At 35.9% G+C, this 18753-nt stretch overlaps 1 pseudogene; it reads left to right on the top strand.

Annotated features, from left to right (window-relative positions):
- Nucleotides 1–1767: 1767 nt before the first annotated feature.
- Nucleotides 1768–17666, top strand: LOC120151991 (annotated as a pseudogene).
- The last annotated feature ends 1087 nt before the right edge of the window (nt 17667–18753 follow it).

Below are 18753 nucleotides of genomic sequence, written 5' to 3'. Positions count from 1 at the left end.
TTCTAAGAAATATAATTCATTTTACAAAATCTATTTTATGCGAAACAAACGGACCCTTAAAGGGGTTTGGTGGTGCTTTTGGTTTTGGTCATGTGAACGATGGGTTGTTACTGTTCGGTTATGGTAGTGGGTTTGCGGGTTCGATGATAGGTGTAAGGCGTTAATAGCGTACAATGTTTATTAAGAGTAAGTAAAATTCGATTTGACTCAATTCGAAAAAATAATTTTTTTGATTTGACTCGATGATAAAAAACTTAATTTGATTTGACTCGACTCATAATTTCATAAACTCCACTCATTTTGAAAAAATTTTAAATTCAAGTTTAGTTATAAAATAGAACTCAAGTAACTCGATATTTTTAGTAATTAGTAGATTGATTTTCAAGTTTGAGTCGAGTCTCTCAACTCTGCATGACATATTTATATCATATATGAAAAAAATATGAAGAATTATGTATGTATATCATATATGATTATAAAAAATAATTTAAATTTGCACCAAATAGTACCATAATATTATAAATATTTACAATTAAATTTAAATAAAAAGTCGAATAAATCGATTTGACTCGAAAAAACTTCAAATAAAGTTTGAGTTATAAAATAAGACCATCAACTCGAATAATTAAAATTTATTTACTCGAGTCAGTCGAATACTCACCCTAATGTTTAGTGAAATGTGATATTAGGGTTTGTGATTGAAATGGTTGGAGCTTTTTTTCCCCTTTTAACTCTCTCACTTTTTTTTAAAATTTTCTCCATGCCTTTTTCGATATATTCAGTTGGATCTAAAAGATAATTAGATTGTTTTATTACGTGGTGCTGGATATAATTAGATTGTTTGATAAATAATTTTTTTTGAAAGATAATGCACTCCAAAGAAATAAAAATAAATGGGACATGTTGAAAATATTAAATATTCATCAACTGATTATTAGGATTATTATGTATTGAATTTTAATTATAAAATTTACTTGATATTTTGTGGAGTTAAATATAATTAGATTATTTAATAAATAAAAAATTTAAAGAATAATATTCCAAAGGCAAAGATATAAAATAAAATGAAACATGTTAAAATTATTTTCATTAAATGATTAATAGATTATTTAATAAATAAAATTTTTAAAGAATAATATTCCAAAGGAAAAGATATAAAATAAAATGAAAATAATATAACAAATAGTTTTTATTTTAGGTTATCAAACACATTAAAAATTAAGTTGTCGAAAATATTAAATTTTAATTGATTTTTTTTATAATCACTGGTATCTGGTTTATTAATCCACTACTTCGGATCGGGTGCAGAGACGAAAAAAATCTTTTTAGTTTATGCGATATAAATTATATAATATAAAAATAAATAAAATATTATATTATTAAAAATGGGATGGACTTGCACAAACCAACCTACCTCAGTGGTTAAAAGAATTGTTGTTATTCTTAGAGCTCACGAGTTCAAACTGCCACAGCTGCAGTAGGGTGATTGAATATTCATTGTCAAATGGTTGAGAGTATTTAGAACAAATATTACTTTATTAATCATATTAGCTTAATAAAAGAAAAATAGGTTGGCCTTGAGCCTTAATATATTAGATTCCAATCAATCTATATTTTAAAGGAATCTAATTTTATTTTAATTCTTTTTTGTGTTAAACATTTTTGTTCAAAAATTTCAAAGTCTAGATTAAACTTCGAACACCAATGTTTCTTGGTTTGTACATAAATATTTTATACTAGAAAGCTAAACCGTAACATTTTACTGCTATGGGACTGGGAATGCACACACCGCAGATTTCAGATATTCCACGTGGCATAAGCAACGGACAGGTTTATCCCCCGCGTGGTCCTACGTATTTGAATTCAAATTTCTGCTCTAAAGTTTTTGTTACTAAAACTATTTATATGCATTTCTTTTAACATATGTATCATCCAAAGCAAACATTGTTTTAGAGAGAATAGTAATCAAATTCTTACTAATTTACGTTTTTGTAATGTGTTTGCAGGTACTATGGTGAAGTTACTTGCTGACTGCATGGTTGACACAAAGGAAAACATTGATGACAACATTTTGGGCGCTTTCCATAATAGAAATCCGGTAATATACGCATATATTTTTTGTATATTGACCTAATGAACTTGTTCTATTCAAGAAATCCTGTACTGAACTGTCTTGTGTAACAGGATTCAGTCAAAGTATTGTGCAAGATGATTTCAAGTTGCTTGGAGGAGCAACTTCAAAATAACGTCCCTGAGGTGGGCTCAGAGCAGACAAGAAACACTTCTCATTCTCTCTTATTGAAAATTCATCTAAGCTATACTTCTGAGAAATTACCCCATATGATTGCTTTATGTATTGTGGACTAAATTCTAAAATTATGGATATCTCGAAACTGTAGAAAGTCAAAAATAATAAATGGGTTGGCACCGAAAATTAGGTGCATAATTTTTTATTATTTTTATATGGTCAAATTACAAACTCTAGTCACTAAAATTTAGGGTATTTACAAGATTAAGTCCTTAAGATTTAGCTATAAATACACTATCTCATTTAGCTTCAAAACCATCCCAAAGCATTCTAGCTTTCTTCCAATACTAGAGAGAATTTAGAGAGTTTCTTGAGAGTTATTTTCTCCTTTTTATCAAGAGAGAATTATCATTATTTTCTCTTTGGTAGATCGAGAGAGGTTGTAATTCCTATTTTTTCTCATAGTGAAATTATTCTACCGTTGCACGTGGTTTTTACCCTATATTATTTAGGGGTTTTCCACGTAAATTTTGTGTCTCTTTTATCTTCATTTTTATTTTCTCAAATTATCAGTTGTGATTTTGCTCCATTCGATAGTCATCTTCCGCAACAATTGGTATCCGAGCCAGATTTGAGTGTGTAATATATGCTTATTGTCTTTGTGGTTGCCACCAAAAGATGGATCCTCTAACATAAGAAAATAAGAAGGTATTACCCATTCTTTGAGGTTCTAGAGACTATTCACGATAGTGAAATAGTGGGAGCTATCCGAAATAGAAGCTATGACAACGAAATTTGATATTGAAAAGTTCAATGGGAGAAATTTTTCATTGTGGAAATTAAAGATGAAGGCTATCCTGAGGAAAGACGGGTGTCTAGCGGCTATCAGTGAAAGGCCGGTGGATTTCGCAGATGACAACAAATGGAACGAGATGGACGGGAATGCTATGGAAAACTTTCATCTAGCATTAGCAGATGAAGTATTGTCAAGCATCGAAGAGAAGAAGACAGCTAAGGAGATATGGGATCATCTCACAAAACTGTACGAGGCCACATCGTTGCACAATAAAATTTTCCTTAAGAGGAAATTATACACTATCCGTATGCCAGAATCTACTTAAGTGACGGAGCACTTAAATACACTGAACACCTTATTTTCTCAGCTTACATCCTTAAGCTGTAAAATAGGAGAACAAGAACGTGCTGAACTTCTACTTCAAAGTCTACCGGATTCGTATGATCAACTCATCATCAACTTGACAAACAATAATGTCACCAGTCTAGTCTTCGATGACGTTGCTGCTGCTGTTCTACAATAAGAAAATCGGCGCAAGAACAAGGAAGACAGACAAGTAAATCTGCAACAAGCAGAAGCTTTGACAAAGATGAGAGGGAGATCAATAAAACATGGCCAAAGCAGCAGTCACAAACATGGTAGATCGAAGTCAAGAAGAAAAAGAATTTAAAGTGCTACCACTGTGGAAAGAAGGGTCACTTGAAGAAGGATTGTTGGAGTCTAAATAAAAACTCCAATCCACAAGGCAATATCGCAAACACTTCAGATGATGGAGATGCTCTATGATGTGAAGCGTCAACCACCGTGGAAGGTAGAAAACGATTTACATATATATGGCTCATTGATTCGGGAGCAACATATCACATGACCTCAAGAAGAGAATGGTTTCATCATTATGAACCTGTCTCAGGAGGATCTGTGTATAGTTGCAATGATCATGCCTTAGAGATCATTGGTGTGGGAACCATCAAATTGAAGATGTATGTTAGAACAATTAAAGTTGTTCGAGATGTGCGGCACGTGAAAGGCCTGAAGAAAAATTTATTATCCTACGGATTGTTGGATAATAATGCAAGTAAGATTGAAACACAGAAATGAATCATGAAGGTGTTCTGTGGAGCGCTTGTGGTCCTGAAAGGCGAAAAGATAGCAGCAAACTTGTACATGCTGAAGGGAGAGACTTTACTAGAAGCAGAAGCCTCTGTTGCCTCATGTAGTTCAGATTCTGCAATGTTATAGCATCAGAAACTTGGACACATGTCAGAACAAGGAATGAAAGTCCTTGTGGAGCAAAAACTAGTTCCAGGCTTAACAAAGGTAACACTTCCTTTGTGTGAGCATTGCGTAACAAGTAAGCAGCACCGGTTGAAATTCAACACGTCAAATTCTAGAGCCAAAAGTGTTCTAGAATTGGTTCACTCTGATGCATGGCAAGCACCAGTTACATCCCTAGGCAGAGCAAAATACTTTGTCTCATTTATTGATGACTACTCCAGGAGATGTTGGGTGTACCCTATTAAGAAGAAGTCAGATGTGTTTTTCACTTTCAAAAACTTCAAAGCGCGGGTGGAACTTGATTCTGGAAATAAGATCAAGTGTTTCAGAACAGATAACGGAGGAGAATACACAAGTGAAGAATTTGATGACTTTTGCAAGAAAGAAGGCATCAAAAGACAGTTCACAGTGGCAAACACTCCTCAACAAAATGGAGTGGCAGAGCGGATGAACATAACCTTGTTAGAAAGAACAAGAGCAATGTTGAGGGATGCAGGCCTAGAAAAATCATTCTGGGCAGAAGCAGTCAATACCACCTGTTATTTGGTTAATCAAGCTCCATCAACTGCAATAGAGCTGAAGGCACCAATGGAGATGTGGACTGGTAAACCAGCTGATTATTCAAACCTCCATGTATTTGGAAGTATTGTGTACGTGATGTACAACGCCCAAGAAATTTCAAAGTTGGATCCAAAATCCAAGAAATGCAAATTCTTGGGGTATGCTGATGGAGTCAAAGGGTATCGCTTGTGGGATCCCACTTCCCGCAAAGTTATCATCAACAGGGATGTTATCTTTGTAGAGGATAAACTACAAAGAAAAGAAGACGATGATAGCACTGAAAAGTCAGAGACTACTCAGATACATATGGAAAAAGAGGTTGAACAAGGAGATTCTTCTGAAGCAGAACCAGCACATGATGAACAAGAACCAGAGAATTCTGAAGCTCCAACAACTCGTCAATCAGATCGTGTGAGAAGACGTCCCAATTGGCACTCAGATTTTGTTATAGAAGGTAATATTGCATACTGTCTTTTAACAGAGGACGGTGAGCCATCAACATACCAGGAGGCAATAAACAGCTCAGATGCTTCACTATGGATGATGACGATGCAAGAAGAAATCGAAGCCCTTCATAAAAATAATACATGGGACCTTGTGCTACTACCACAAGGAAGGAAGCCAATTGGTAACAAATGGGTCTTCAAAATTAAGCGAAATGGTGACGATCAAGTTGAGAGGTATCGTGCAAGACTGGTGGTCAAAGGATATGCTCAAAAGGAAGGTATTGATTTCAATGAAATATTTTCTCCTATGGTTCGACTAACAACAGTTCGATTAGTTTTTGCAATGTGTTCTACATTGAACTTACATCTAGAGCAACTAGATGTTAAAACAGCTTTTCTTCATGGAAATCTTGAAGAAGAAATTTATATGCTCCAACCTTAAGGTTTTGAAGAAGACGAAAAGAAGAACTTGGTTTGCAGGTTGAACAAATATCTGTACGGTCTAAAGCAGGCACCGAGGTGTTGGTATAAGAGATTTGATTCCTTCATTATGTGCCTTGGATACAACAGACTTAATGCTGACCCTTGTGCTTATTTCAAGAGGTCTGGTGATAACGATTTTGTTATATTGCTGTTGTATGTGGATGACATGTTGGTTGCAGGACCCAACAAAGATCATATTGAAGAATTGAAGCCACAAATGGTTAGGGAATTTGAAATGAAGGACTTGGGATCAACAAACAAGATTCTAGGGATGCAAATTCACCGAGACAGAAGTAATAGGAAGATTTGGCTTTCATAAAAGAATTACTTGAAGAAAATCTTGTCACGATTTAGCATACAAGATTGTAAGCCAATTTCTACCCCTCTTCCTATTAACTTCAAATTATCCTCTAGTATGAGTCCTAGCAGTGAAGAAGAGAGGATGAAGATGTATCGAGTACCGTATGCATCAGCAGTGGGAAGCTTAATGTTCGCTATGATATGCACAAGACCAGACATTACACAAGCAGTGGGAGTGGTTAGTCGGTACATGGCGAATCCAGGCAAAGAGAATTGGAATACAGTAAAGAGGATCCTGAGATACATCAAAGGGACCTCAAATGTTGCATTATGTTACGGAGGATCAAACTTACTAATCAATGGGTATGTAGATTCTGACTATATAGGGGATTTGGATAAAAGCAAATCTACTACAGGATATGTGTTCAAAGTTGCTGGTGGAGATGTAAGCTGGGTTTCAAAATTACAGTCAGTTGTGGCTACATCCACAACATAGGCAGAATATGTAGTAGGTACACAAGCCAGTAAATAAGCAATTTGGTTGAAGATGCTATTGGAGGAGCTTGGGCACAATCAAGAGTATGTCTCTCTGTTTTGTGACAGTCAAAGCGCCTTGCATTTAGCAAGGAATCCAACATTTCATTCAAGGACAAAGCACATACGAGTTCAGTACCATTTCATTCGTGAAAAGATGGAAGAAGGGACGATAGATATGCAGAAAATCCATACCAAAGACAACATAGCAGATTTCATGACGAAGGCGATCAATATTGATAAATTTACTTGGTGTCGATCCTCCTGTGGCCTGTCAGAGACGTAAACAACATGATGGTACAAGGTAGAAAGAATGGTGTGAAGATATAATTGTTCCAATCAAATCTTCAAGTGGGAGATTGTAGAAAGTCAAAAATAATAAATGGGTTGGCACCGAAAATTAGGAGCATAATTTTTTATTATTTTGTATATGGTTAAATTACAAACTCTAGTCACTAAAATTTAGGGTATTTACAAGATTAAGTCCTTAAGATTTAGCTATAAATACCCTATCTCATTTAGCTTCAAAACTATCCCAAAGCATTCTAGCTTTCTTCCAATACTAGAGAGAATTTAGAGAGTTTCTTAAGAGTTGTTTTCTCCTTTTTATCAAGAGAGAATTATCATTATTTTCTCCTAGGTAGATCGAGAGAGGTTGTAATTCCTATTTTTTCTCATAGTGAAATTCTTCTACCGTTGCCCGTGGTTTTTACCCTATATTATTTAGGGGGTTTCCACGTAAATTTTGTGTCTCTTTTATCTTCATTTTTATTTTCTCAAATTATCAGTTGTGATTTTGTTCCATTCGATAGCCGTCTTCCGCAACAGAAACTTGTTATCCAGTACCAACTAGTTCCTTTCTATTTGTCACCTATATGTCTATATCTTGATTAAAAAACACTGATTTATCTAAATGAATCATTAGGGTAAATAGCATATTTCCCCACCCAGCTGCGATTTCTGGTCATATGAACTCAGTCTCATTGTGTCCTTGCTTAGAATACTGTGTTTTATGTGCTTTTACTCATTTTATTTTTTTCACTGCCCTTTCTTATGTTTTCAGTAAATCATTGATTGATTATAGTAATCTCCTTTGTTCTCCAAAACAGCTGAAATCAATGTTCAAAGATTTTGTAAAAGAAAGTAATGTCCCTACTGTTCACTCTACATTTGTGCCTCTAGAGGATATATCTTCATGTAGACAATTTCAGGTATACATTATCACTTCCTATAAAAAGCATTTTGCTGAATTAATGAAGTCTACATGTTTTAATGCCAGTCTGCCAGAATAATAACATATTGACCTTTGTTATCCATATTCAGGTCAGTGTAGGAAATAGATATATTCCTTTCATGTGTATACTCCACATTTTCTAGTTTTTCCACATATTTTGGAAGATCGTATCCATATCCATGTCTGAGTATGTGTTAGACATAGATGTTGGACATGAGTATTTTTAAGAAATATGAAGAATAGGAAATCATAGCATGTGACTTTTGTCACGGGGCCATTACCCTCTTCACGAAAGACATGTCAGGGGGCCTTTCTGATGTGGGATTCATGTCCCCCACCTTTCCAAGCCGTGACACTTTGCATAGCTTGTAATTAATTTTAGTTACTTCAATCTCAACATAGCTATCAATTTTAGCAATAAAATGCAAACTTCTGTGGTAAATAATGTTACGGAAGACGGCTATCAGATAGAGCAAAATCGCAACTGATAATTTGAGAAAATAAAAATGAAGATAAAAAGAGACACAAAATTTACGTGGAAAACCCCTAAATAAAATAGGGTAAAAACCACGGGCAACAGTAGAAGAATTTCACTATGAGAAAATAGGAATTACAACCTCTCTCGATCTACCAAGGAGAAAACAATGATAATTCTCTCTCGATAAAAAGGAGAAAACAACTCTCAAGAAACTCTCTAAATTCTCTCTAGTATTGGAAGAAAGCTAGAATGCTTTGGGATGGTTTTGAAGCTAAATGGGATAGGGTATTTATAGCTAAATCTTAAGGACTTAATCTTGTAAATACCCTAAAGTTTAGTGACTAGAGTTTGTAATTTATCCATACAAAAAATAATTATGCACCTACTTTTGGTGCCTTAATTGCACCGAAAGGTGCTTTGACATTCTACAATCTCCCACTTGAAGATTTGATTGGAACAATCATATCTTCACACCATTCTTTCTACCTTGTACCATATGTTGCTTACGTTTCTGACAGGCCACAGGAGGATCGACACCAAGTAAATTTATCAGTATTGATCGCTTTCGTCATGAAATCTGCTATGTTGTCTTTGGTATGGATCTTCTGCATATCTATCTTCCCTTCTTTCACCTTTTCACGAATGAAATGGTATTGAACTCGTATGTGTTTTGTCCTTGAATGAAATGCTGGATTCCTTGCTAAATACAAGGCGCTTTGACTGTCACAAAACAGAGAGACATACTCTTGATTGTGCCCAAGCTCCTCCAATATCATCTTCAACCAAATTGCTTCTTTACTGGCTTGTGTAGCTGCTACATATTTTGCCTCTGTTGTGGATGTAGCCACAACTGACTGCAATTTTGAAACCCAGCTTACAGCTCCACCAGCAACTTTGAACACATATCCTGTAGTAGATTTGCTTTTATCTAAATCCCCTACATAGTCAGAATCTACATACCCATTGATTAGTAAGTTTGATCCTCCGTAACATAATGCAACATTTGAGGTCCCTTCGATGTATCTTAGGATCCTCTTTACAATATTCCAATGATTTTTGCCTGGATTCGCCATGTACCGACTAACCACTCACACTACTTGTGCAATGTCTGGTCTTGTGCATATCATAACGAACATTAAACTTCCCACTACTGATGCATACGGTACTCGAGACATCTCCATCCTCTCTTCTTCACTGCTAGGACTCATTCTGGAGGATAATTTGAAGTTAATAGGAAGAGGGGTAGAAATTGGCTTACAATCTTGCATGCTAAATAGTGACAAGATTTTCTTCAAGTAATTCTTTTGTGAAAGCCAAATCTTCCTATTACTTATGTCTCGGTGAATTTGCATCCCTAGAATCTTGTTTGCTGATCCCAAGTCCTTCATTTCAAATTCCCTAGCCAGTTGTGCCTTCAATTCTTCAATATGATCTTTGTTGGGTCCTGCAACCAACATGTCATCCACATACAACAACAATATAACAAAATCGTTATCACCAGACCTCTTGAAATAAGCACAAGGGTCTGCATTAAGTCTGTTGTATCCAAGGCACATAATGAAGGAATCAAATCTCTTATACCAACACCTCGGCGCCTGCTTTAGACCGTACAGAGATTTGTTCAACCTGCAAACCAAGTTCTTCTTTTCGTCTTCTTCAAAACCTTCAGGTTGGAGCATATAAATCTCTTCTTCAAGATTTCCATGAAGAAAAGTTGTTTTAACATCTAGTTGCTCTAGATGTAAGTTCAATGTAGCACACATTGCCAAAACTACTCGAACTGTTGTTAATCGAACCACAGGAGAAAATATTTCATTGAAATTAATACCTTTTTTTGAGCATATCCTTTGAGCACCAGTCTTGCACGATACCTCTCAACTTGATCGTCACCATTTCGCTTGATTTTGAAGACCCATTTGTTACCAATTGGCTTCCTTCCTTGTGGTAGTGGCACAAGGTCCCATGTATTATTTTTATGAAGGGCTTCAATTTCTTCTTGCATCGCCATCATCCACAGTGAAACATCTGAGCTGTGTATTGCCTCCTGGTATGTTGATGGCTCACCGTCCTCTGCTAAAAGGCAGTATGCAATATTACCTTCTATAACATAATCTGAGTGCCAATTGGGACATCTTCTCACACGATCTGATTGACGAGTTGTTGGAGCTTCAGAACTCCCTGGTTCTTGTTCATCATGTGCTGGTTATGCTTCAAAAGAATCTCCTTGTTCAACCTCATTTTCCATATGTATCTGTGTAGTCTCTGACTTTTTAGCACTATCATCATCTTCTTTTTTTTTGTAGTTTATCCTCTACAAAGATAACATCCCTGCTGATGATCACTTTATGGGCAGTGAGATCCCACAAGCGATACCCCTTTACACCATCAGCATACCCCAAGAATTTGCATTTCCTGGATTTTGGATCCAACTTTGAAATTTCTTGGGCATTGTACATCACGTACACAATACTTCCAAATACATGGAGGTTTGAATAATCAGCTGGTTTACCAGTCCACATCTCCATTGGTGTCTTCAGCTCTATTGCAGTTGATAGAGCTCGATTCACCAAATAACAGGCGGTATTGACTGCTTCTGCCCATAATGATTTTTCTAGACCTGCATCCCTCAACATTGCTCTTGTTCTTTCTAACAAGGTTCTGTTCATCCGCTCTGCCACTCCATTTTGTTGAGGAGTGTTTGCCACTGTGAACTGTCTTTTGATGCCTTCTTTCTTGCAAAAGTCATCAAATTCTTCGCTTGTGTATTCACCTCCATTATCTGTTCTGAAACACTTGATCTTATTTCCAGAATCAAGTTCCACCCGCGCTTTGAAGATTTTGAAAGTTGAAAACACATCTGACTTCTTCTTAATAGGATACACCCAACATCTCCTAGAGTAGTCATCAATAAATGAGACAAAGTATTTTGCTCCACCTAGGGATGTAACTGGTGCTTGCCATACGTCAGAATGAACTAATTCTAGAATATTTTTGCCTCTAGAATTTGACGTGTTGAATTTTAACCGGTGTTGCTTACTTGTTATGCAATGCTCACACAAAGTAAGTGATACCTTTGTTAAGCCTGGAAGTAGCTTTTTCTCCACAAGAACTTTCATTTCTTGTTCTGACATGTGTCCAAGTTTCTGATGCCATAGCATTGAAGAATCTGAACTACATGAGGCAACAGAGGCTTCTGCTTCTAGCAAAGTCTCTCCCTTCAGCATGTACAAGTTTGCAGCTATCTTTTCGTCTTTCAGCACCACAAGTGCTCCAAGGAATACCTTCATGATTTCTTTTTGTGTTTCAATCTTGCTTGCATTATTATCCAGCAATCCGTAGGATAATAAATTTTTCTTCAGGCCTTTCACGTGTCGCACATCTCGAACAACTTTGATTGTTCCATCGTACATCTTCAATTTAATGGTCCCCACGCCAACGATCTCTAAGGCATGATCATTGCAACTATACACAGATCCTCCTGAGACAGGTTCATAATGATGGAACCATTCTCTTCTTGAGGTCATGTGATATGTTGCTCCCGAATCAATGAGCCATATATCTGCAAATCGTTTTCTTCCTTCCACGGTGGTTGACGCTTCACAGCATAGAGCATCTCCATCATCTGAAGTGTTTGCGGTATTGCCTTGTGGATTGGAGTTTTTATTTAGACTCCAACAATCCTTCTTCAAGTGACCCTTCTTTCCACAGTTATAACACTTTAAATTCTTCTTGCTTCTCGACTTCGATCTACCATGTATGTGACTGCTGCTTTGGCCACGTTCTGTTGATCTCCCTCTCATCGTTGTCATTGTTGTCAACGCTTCTGCTTGTTGCAGATTTACATGTCTGTCTTCCTTGTTCTTGCACCGATTTTCTTCTTATAGAACAACAGCTGCAACGTCATCGAAGACTAGACTGGTGACATTACTGTTTGTCAAGTTGATGATGAGTTGATCATACGAATCCGGTAGACTTTGAAGTAGAAGTTCAGCACGTTCTTGTTCTTCTATTTTACAACTTAAAGATGTAAGCTGAGAAAATAAAGTGTTCAGTGTATTTAAGTGCTCCGTCACTGAAGTAGATTCTGGCATACAGAGAGTGTACAATTTCCTCTTAAGAAAAATTTTATTGTGCAGCGATGTAGCCTCGTACAGTTTGGTGAGATGATCCCATATCTCCTTAGCTGTCTTCTTCTCCTCGATGCTTGACAATACTTAATCTGCTAATGCTAGATGAAAGTTTGTCATAGCATTCTCATCCATCTCGTTCCATTTGATGTCATCTGCGAAATCCACCAGCCTTTCATTGATAGCCGCTAGACACCCGTCTTTCCTTAGGATGGCCTTCATCTTCAATTTCCACAATGAGAAATTTCTCCCATTGAATTTTTCAATATCAAATTTTGTTGCCATAGCTTCTTCTACGGATAGCTCCCACTATTTCACTATCGTGAATAGTTCTCTGGAACCTTCAAAGAATGGGTAATAACTTCTTATTTTCTTATTTTGGAGGATCCACCTTTTGGTGGCAACCACAAAGACAATAAGCAGATATTACACACTCAAATCTGGTTCTGATACCAATTGTTGCAGAAGACGGCTATCGGATAGAGCAAAATCGCAACTGATAATTTGAGAAAATAAAAATAAAGATAAAAAGAGACACAAAATTTACATGAAAAACCTCTAAATAAAATAGGGTAAAAACCACGGGCAACGGTAGAAGAATTTCACTATGAGAAAATAGGAATTACAACCTCTCTCGATCTACCAAGGAGAAAACAATGATAATTCTCTCTCGATAAAAAGGAGAAAACAACTCTCAAGAAACTCTCTAAATTCTTTCTAGTATTGGAAGAAAGCTAGAATGCTTTGGGATGGTTTTGAAGCTAAATGGGATAGGGTATTTATAGCTAAATCTTAAGGACTTAATCTTGTAAATACCCTAAAGTTTAGTGACTAGAGTTTGTAATTTATCCATACAAAAAAAAATTATGCACCTACTTTCGGTGCCTTAATTGCACCGAAAGGTGCTTTGACATTCTACAAATAGTAAATTTTAGAAACCTTCATTTAAATATGAATGGCAAATAGTGCAGCTTCTAAGTTCAACATGTAAAATAAAAAACTTACAAGAATCTGAAATTATTCATTAAAAGATTGTTGGTAATTTTGCCTGAGTATCATTATTTGTATGTAACCATGGAGATACTTACCTCTCCTTAACAGGTTCTGTGTGAGCCTATACAGCAACCTTATCTGCCAGTTTTGCATTGATTACCATATTTGTCGCAAATCTGACAAGTGCTGCATCGTTTTTGCAGGGATCAAGAGCTCACATGAAAAAGGCAAACCAAAATCACTTGAGTTTATTGAATACGCAGGAAAAAGAACTTTCGGTATGCATTTCTTTTGCTTCGCCTACTCTGTCTTTGTTGCAAAAACATTATGGAAAATAACCACTTGGTGTTGAATACATGTATGTTTTATGCTCAACCTTTTAAATTTTGGTGCATTTAAAGGATCATACCCATATTTTATGTCCAAACGAATGCTTGGTCACGAGTTCTCTAGGAAAACGTAGAATCTGGTAACATGGATGGAAAATGTTGCATTCTAATAGTTCAGTATTCCTTAGTGCAAGGATTCATTCTCGTTTTTGGTTTATTCCAACATATGAGATGCAATAATTTCTGCCTGCTGGTTCATTATCATAGTGTTTTTAACTTTATTTTCAGGACCTCAAGGACTTGTTGTCTACAACAAAAAGAGAGTTTGAAGACTTACAATCACAACTGCAAAAGGATTTGAAAAATATAGGTATGTTACGTTAAAAATCATCTTGTACCTAAGTTGAGTAACCCTTGTTGAGAATATTTTGTAGCAAGTTAAATGTGTTTATTCTTGTGCACGGTCTCAGGAAGTCAAGTAGAAGAGATGTCCACTGCTGCAGTTCAATATCTCAAAGTGGCGGAAGAAACAGGAAGTTATATAATTTGATACAAGATCTGAAAGGTATAAAGTAATGGTTAACTAGGCATCATAGGTATGTTTTAATTTGGAATCTCTCAGTCAAGTTCTGTAAAATGTTTACCTCCAGGGAATATTCGAGTATTCTGTAGAATTAGACATACTTTCTGTGCTGAAGCAAGAAATGTAATAGATTTTATTGGAGAGGTTGGTTCACTTGTGATTTCGGACCCATTGAAATCCAAAAAGGATGGAAGAAAAGTCTTTCTGTTTAATCGTGTTTTTGGTCCAAGTGCAACACAAGGTAAATTATAAGAAATTCAGCCTAGTAGTTTTATGATGTCTTATCTTGTACATGGATTTGATTTCTTACACCATTGCTCTTATTTTTCAGATGATGTGTTTAATGACACTCAGCCTTTGATTCGATCTGTCATGGATGGTTATAATGTTTGCATCTTTGCATATGGTCAAACTGGATCAGGCAAAACTTATACTCTGGTAAGACCTTCAATTTACTTCCATATTTAAAAAAGTGGCAAACCGTAGTTGCTTTATCTGATTTAGACTTAGTTTGGTACAATTTTTCATAATCAATATATATATGATCTAGGCCTATGTTATCCTGACCTTAAAGTACCCATGTCTGGCATTTATATTCTAAATATATTCATACATGGATACGGAGTTAATGGTCCAATATATGAAAAAGAATTTTACATATATTGAACGTATACTTCGCCCTGAATCCGGATAACATAGGCCTTGGAATTCAGTGTGTTGCCAAAATTTAATTTTCATATTTCGTCTGTTGCTTATGGCACGGTATTGCATTATTTTTCCAAGTTTTTTCCCTTAATTGCAGGGTTTTTACCTTTTCATTAATCTGACTTGCCTTTATGGATTGGTGACAGAGTGGTCCATCAGGAGGATCAACCAAGGATTTGGGGATTAATTATCTGGCTCTCAATGATCTCTTTGAAATTTCTAATCAAAGAAAAGATATCATAAGTTACGAGATTAAGTTCAAATGGTGGAGATATATAATTAACAAATCAGAGACCTTTCAGAAGATTCATCATCCACCAAATATCCTTTCTGTCTGATTTCTGTCTTACAATTTTTAAAGAACTCATGTAAATGCTTTTTGGTAACCTTAACGTGCTCAAGTTAGAGATTCGTAGCTGCACTAATGATAATGGTTTAAGCCTTCCGGATGCTTCGTTGCTTACAGTGAAGTCCACAAGCGATGTACTAAATCTAATGAAATATGGAGAGGTGAACCGTGTTGTTTGTTCAACTGCAATCAATAATAGAAGTAGCCGCTCCCACAGGTGAGAAACGATGTCTTGATTTCATTAATAGAAGTGTGCTTTTCATTTAATAGAGCATGGAGGTAGAAATTAAAGGGCTGTTCAAGTTGTTTTGCAGATGATGATTGTGTGTTTTACTTTGCAGTGTCCTAACAGCACACGTGCATGGGAAAGATGCATATGGGAACATACTTCGTAGTTGCTTGCATTTGGTGGACCTAGCAGGAAGCGAGAGGGTGGACAAATCGGAAGTTACGGGAGATAGGCTAAAGGAGGCTCAACATATTAATGAGTCCCTTTCTTGCCTTGGAGATGTCAACACAGCTTTGGCTCAGAAGAATTCTCATATCCCTTACCGAAACAGCAAACTCACTCTTCTCTTGCAGGACTCATTAGGTTGTTAATGTTAACAAAATCTCCAACTTATTAGTTTCGTAATGGCACACACTTTCTCCATTTACACTTCAGTAACCAAATATTCCTGAGCAAAAGTACTAAGGTCTTTAAATGTACCGAAAAGTAGGAAGCTTGTTATAGTATTTTGCCTTTCTTGCTTAGTGTGATTGGAAGATGTACAAACTTGAGTTCCTTCCATGGTGAAAGTTAATTGTCTTCTATGATTTTTTATTTATTATTTTATTGATATTTTTCCTTTGGAAATCTCTAGGTGGACATGCAAAGACACTGATGTTTGCTCATGTGAGTCCGGAGGAAGACTCTTTCGGAGAAACAATTAGTACTTTGAAGTTTGCTCGGAGAGTTTCAACGGTGGAACTCGGTGCTGCTCGTTTGAATAAAGAGAGCAGTGAGGTTATGCAGCCCAAAGAGCAGATAAGCATACATTCAAATAATTAATTGCATCATTTCCTCCAAGTCGACACTTGAGAGAATTGGCTGTTATTTTGAGGGCTGCTCTTGTAACCATTGAATGATTTTGTTTTAGATTGAAAACCTCAAGAAGGCATTGACAAATAAGGAAGCACGTAGCACACCTTCCTACAACATAAAAGAACCTAAATCTCCATTTGGTAAACAAAGGGCAACAATTGAGAGAACTCCTCCATGTCTGCGAAGGTTGAGAATCGAGAATGGCAGCAGCACCATGAAGTCTGAGAAGGCAATGTATGTTGAAGACAGGAGAGGTCCAAAAACCCCAACTCAAACTCGGGTGAGGAGATTGATCTCGGAAGGGAAGGACAATAGTCAGATAAAACTATCCGCGGATGTTAGTAAGTCTTTACGTGTTAGCACAGTATCTGCACAGAAATACAGTCAGTTTCAAGATGCAGAACAGTTTGGGAATCTCAGCAATGGAAGCTCAATGATGGAGATTTACCATTCTAAAGCTCCTCGAAGTCCTACTAGTTACTCCGTTCAAAAGCAAGCGCTGAAGACAGATTGTCGAACGAAAATTCCTAGACTTTTGTTACCAAATACACCTGAGCCAAAAGTACAAGCTAGAAATGACATTCAGAATGGCATGCAAAGTGTATTATCCACCGAGCCCCGAACTGCAAATGGAAAAGGATTTCAAATAAGGAAATCTCTGCGCACAACGATAGGGAAGCTGATCAGTGGATCCGAAAAGAGTATGTGAAACTCAGTTCCTTACCAATATTGTATCCGAAGATGTGAACAATTATGCCTTCTTGACTGTACTTCAATCTGAACTCTGCGCAAAATTTAAGGAACCTACAGAACACAATAGAAGTGAAGTCACCTGTCACAAGGGACATCAATGATTTGAAGTCACCAGTCGTGGCTCATGCAAAAGCAGCACGTAGGGAATCACTTAGCGGTGTCCAAACAGCGGACAGGTCCTGCCGATCTTCTCTCGGGGGGAAGCCGATCGAGTCGAGTAAGTGTCATCTCATTCTTCTCATACTAGATTTCTTTGAACACTTACATTTTGTGTTGAGAATCAAAGCTTATTTTTCGGTATCTAGGTACACCTACGAGCAATAACAGGAATGCCAAGACACCACCTCCAGTTCATCCATCAACAAGGGCTACAAAGCGGTGGTTGTAGTAATGTATGTAATGGTTGAATGATAGGCCTCAATTGATGTAGCAATACTGAGTTGCTGACATTTTTAAAACGGCCAACACCAATTTGACTATTATACATAGGAAATAATAGAATGTCAACCGATCATTGTCCCAAAATCCTGTTATATTTCTAACGTGATTTTTCACATTTTCCACGTCCAACTTTGTCTTATTGCTTTTCGATCATCCGTCGTCTGTGTGTACAAGTGTGAGCTCCAAAAGTGTCAAAAGCGATATATCAAAAATACTTTTTTTTAAAAAATATTTAATTGTTTATATCTATAATTCTTTTAAAATACGGAGAATATATTATTAGTTTATATATATATATATATAAAGTCCTTGTACTAGCACGAACCAATTGGCATTCGTGATAAAGGAATGTGAGAATTCAATGTCAAAGAATTAAGAGTGTACTTATCATAGATTAATAAAAAAAAATCCTTGTACTATTTTTAAAATTAAATTAGTCCTCTAATTTTATTTTTAAAAATTTGAGTTTATGTATTAATTTTATTTGAAAATATTATTCTCAATCCTAATTGCTATTCTATTTTATTTTTAACTATTGGTCCTTTAAATTCTTATTTTTATCATGTTGACACTTTTTTTGATAATTCTGAAGCAAATATAATATAGTATTTGTTAAAAAAATCTTAACTATTTGACTATCAATAATAATACATTGACATTTAGGATACTAAAATCGAAGATCTAACGAGAAAATAATAATTTCTTAACCATTGATTCATGCTTATCAACTTGATACTTAAATAGTTATAATCGTAGATGATTTAAAATTTATGTCGCTCAATTAATAATAATATTTTATAACTTTTATCTTTTTAAAGTTTTCTTTCTATTTAATTTTTTGATTATGTGACTAAAAGAAAGCATCCAATAGTCGGAGGACATTTGGTTATATTTTATCCAAACTTTTATTATAATCCATGGTCAAAATGAACATTTAAAAGGTTGGATAGAATAAAAGACCGTCGCATCATCGCCCGCCCTGCCGACGTCTCTGACAAGCAGCTTTAACTCCCACCGAACCGTCAATTAAATTT

The sequence above is a fragment of the Hibiscus syriacus genome, unplaced genomic scaffold (assembly GCF_006381635.1).
Source record: "Hibiscus syriacus cultivar Baekdansim isolate YM2019G1 unplaced genomic scaffold, ASM638163v2 tig00002840_pilon, whole genome shotgun sequence".
Lineage (NCBI taxonomy): Eukaryota > Viridiplantae > Streptophyta > Magnoliopsida > Malvales > Malvaceae > Hibiscus > Hibiscus syriacus.
Note: the sequence above shows the minus strand (reverse complement) of the source record. Positions and strands in the feature narration are given on the sequence as shown.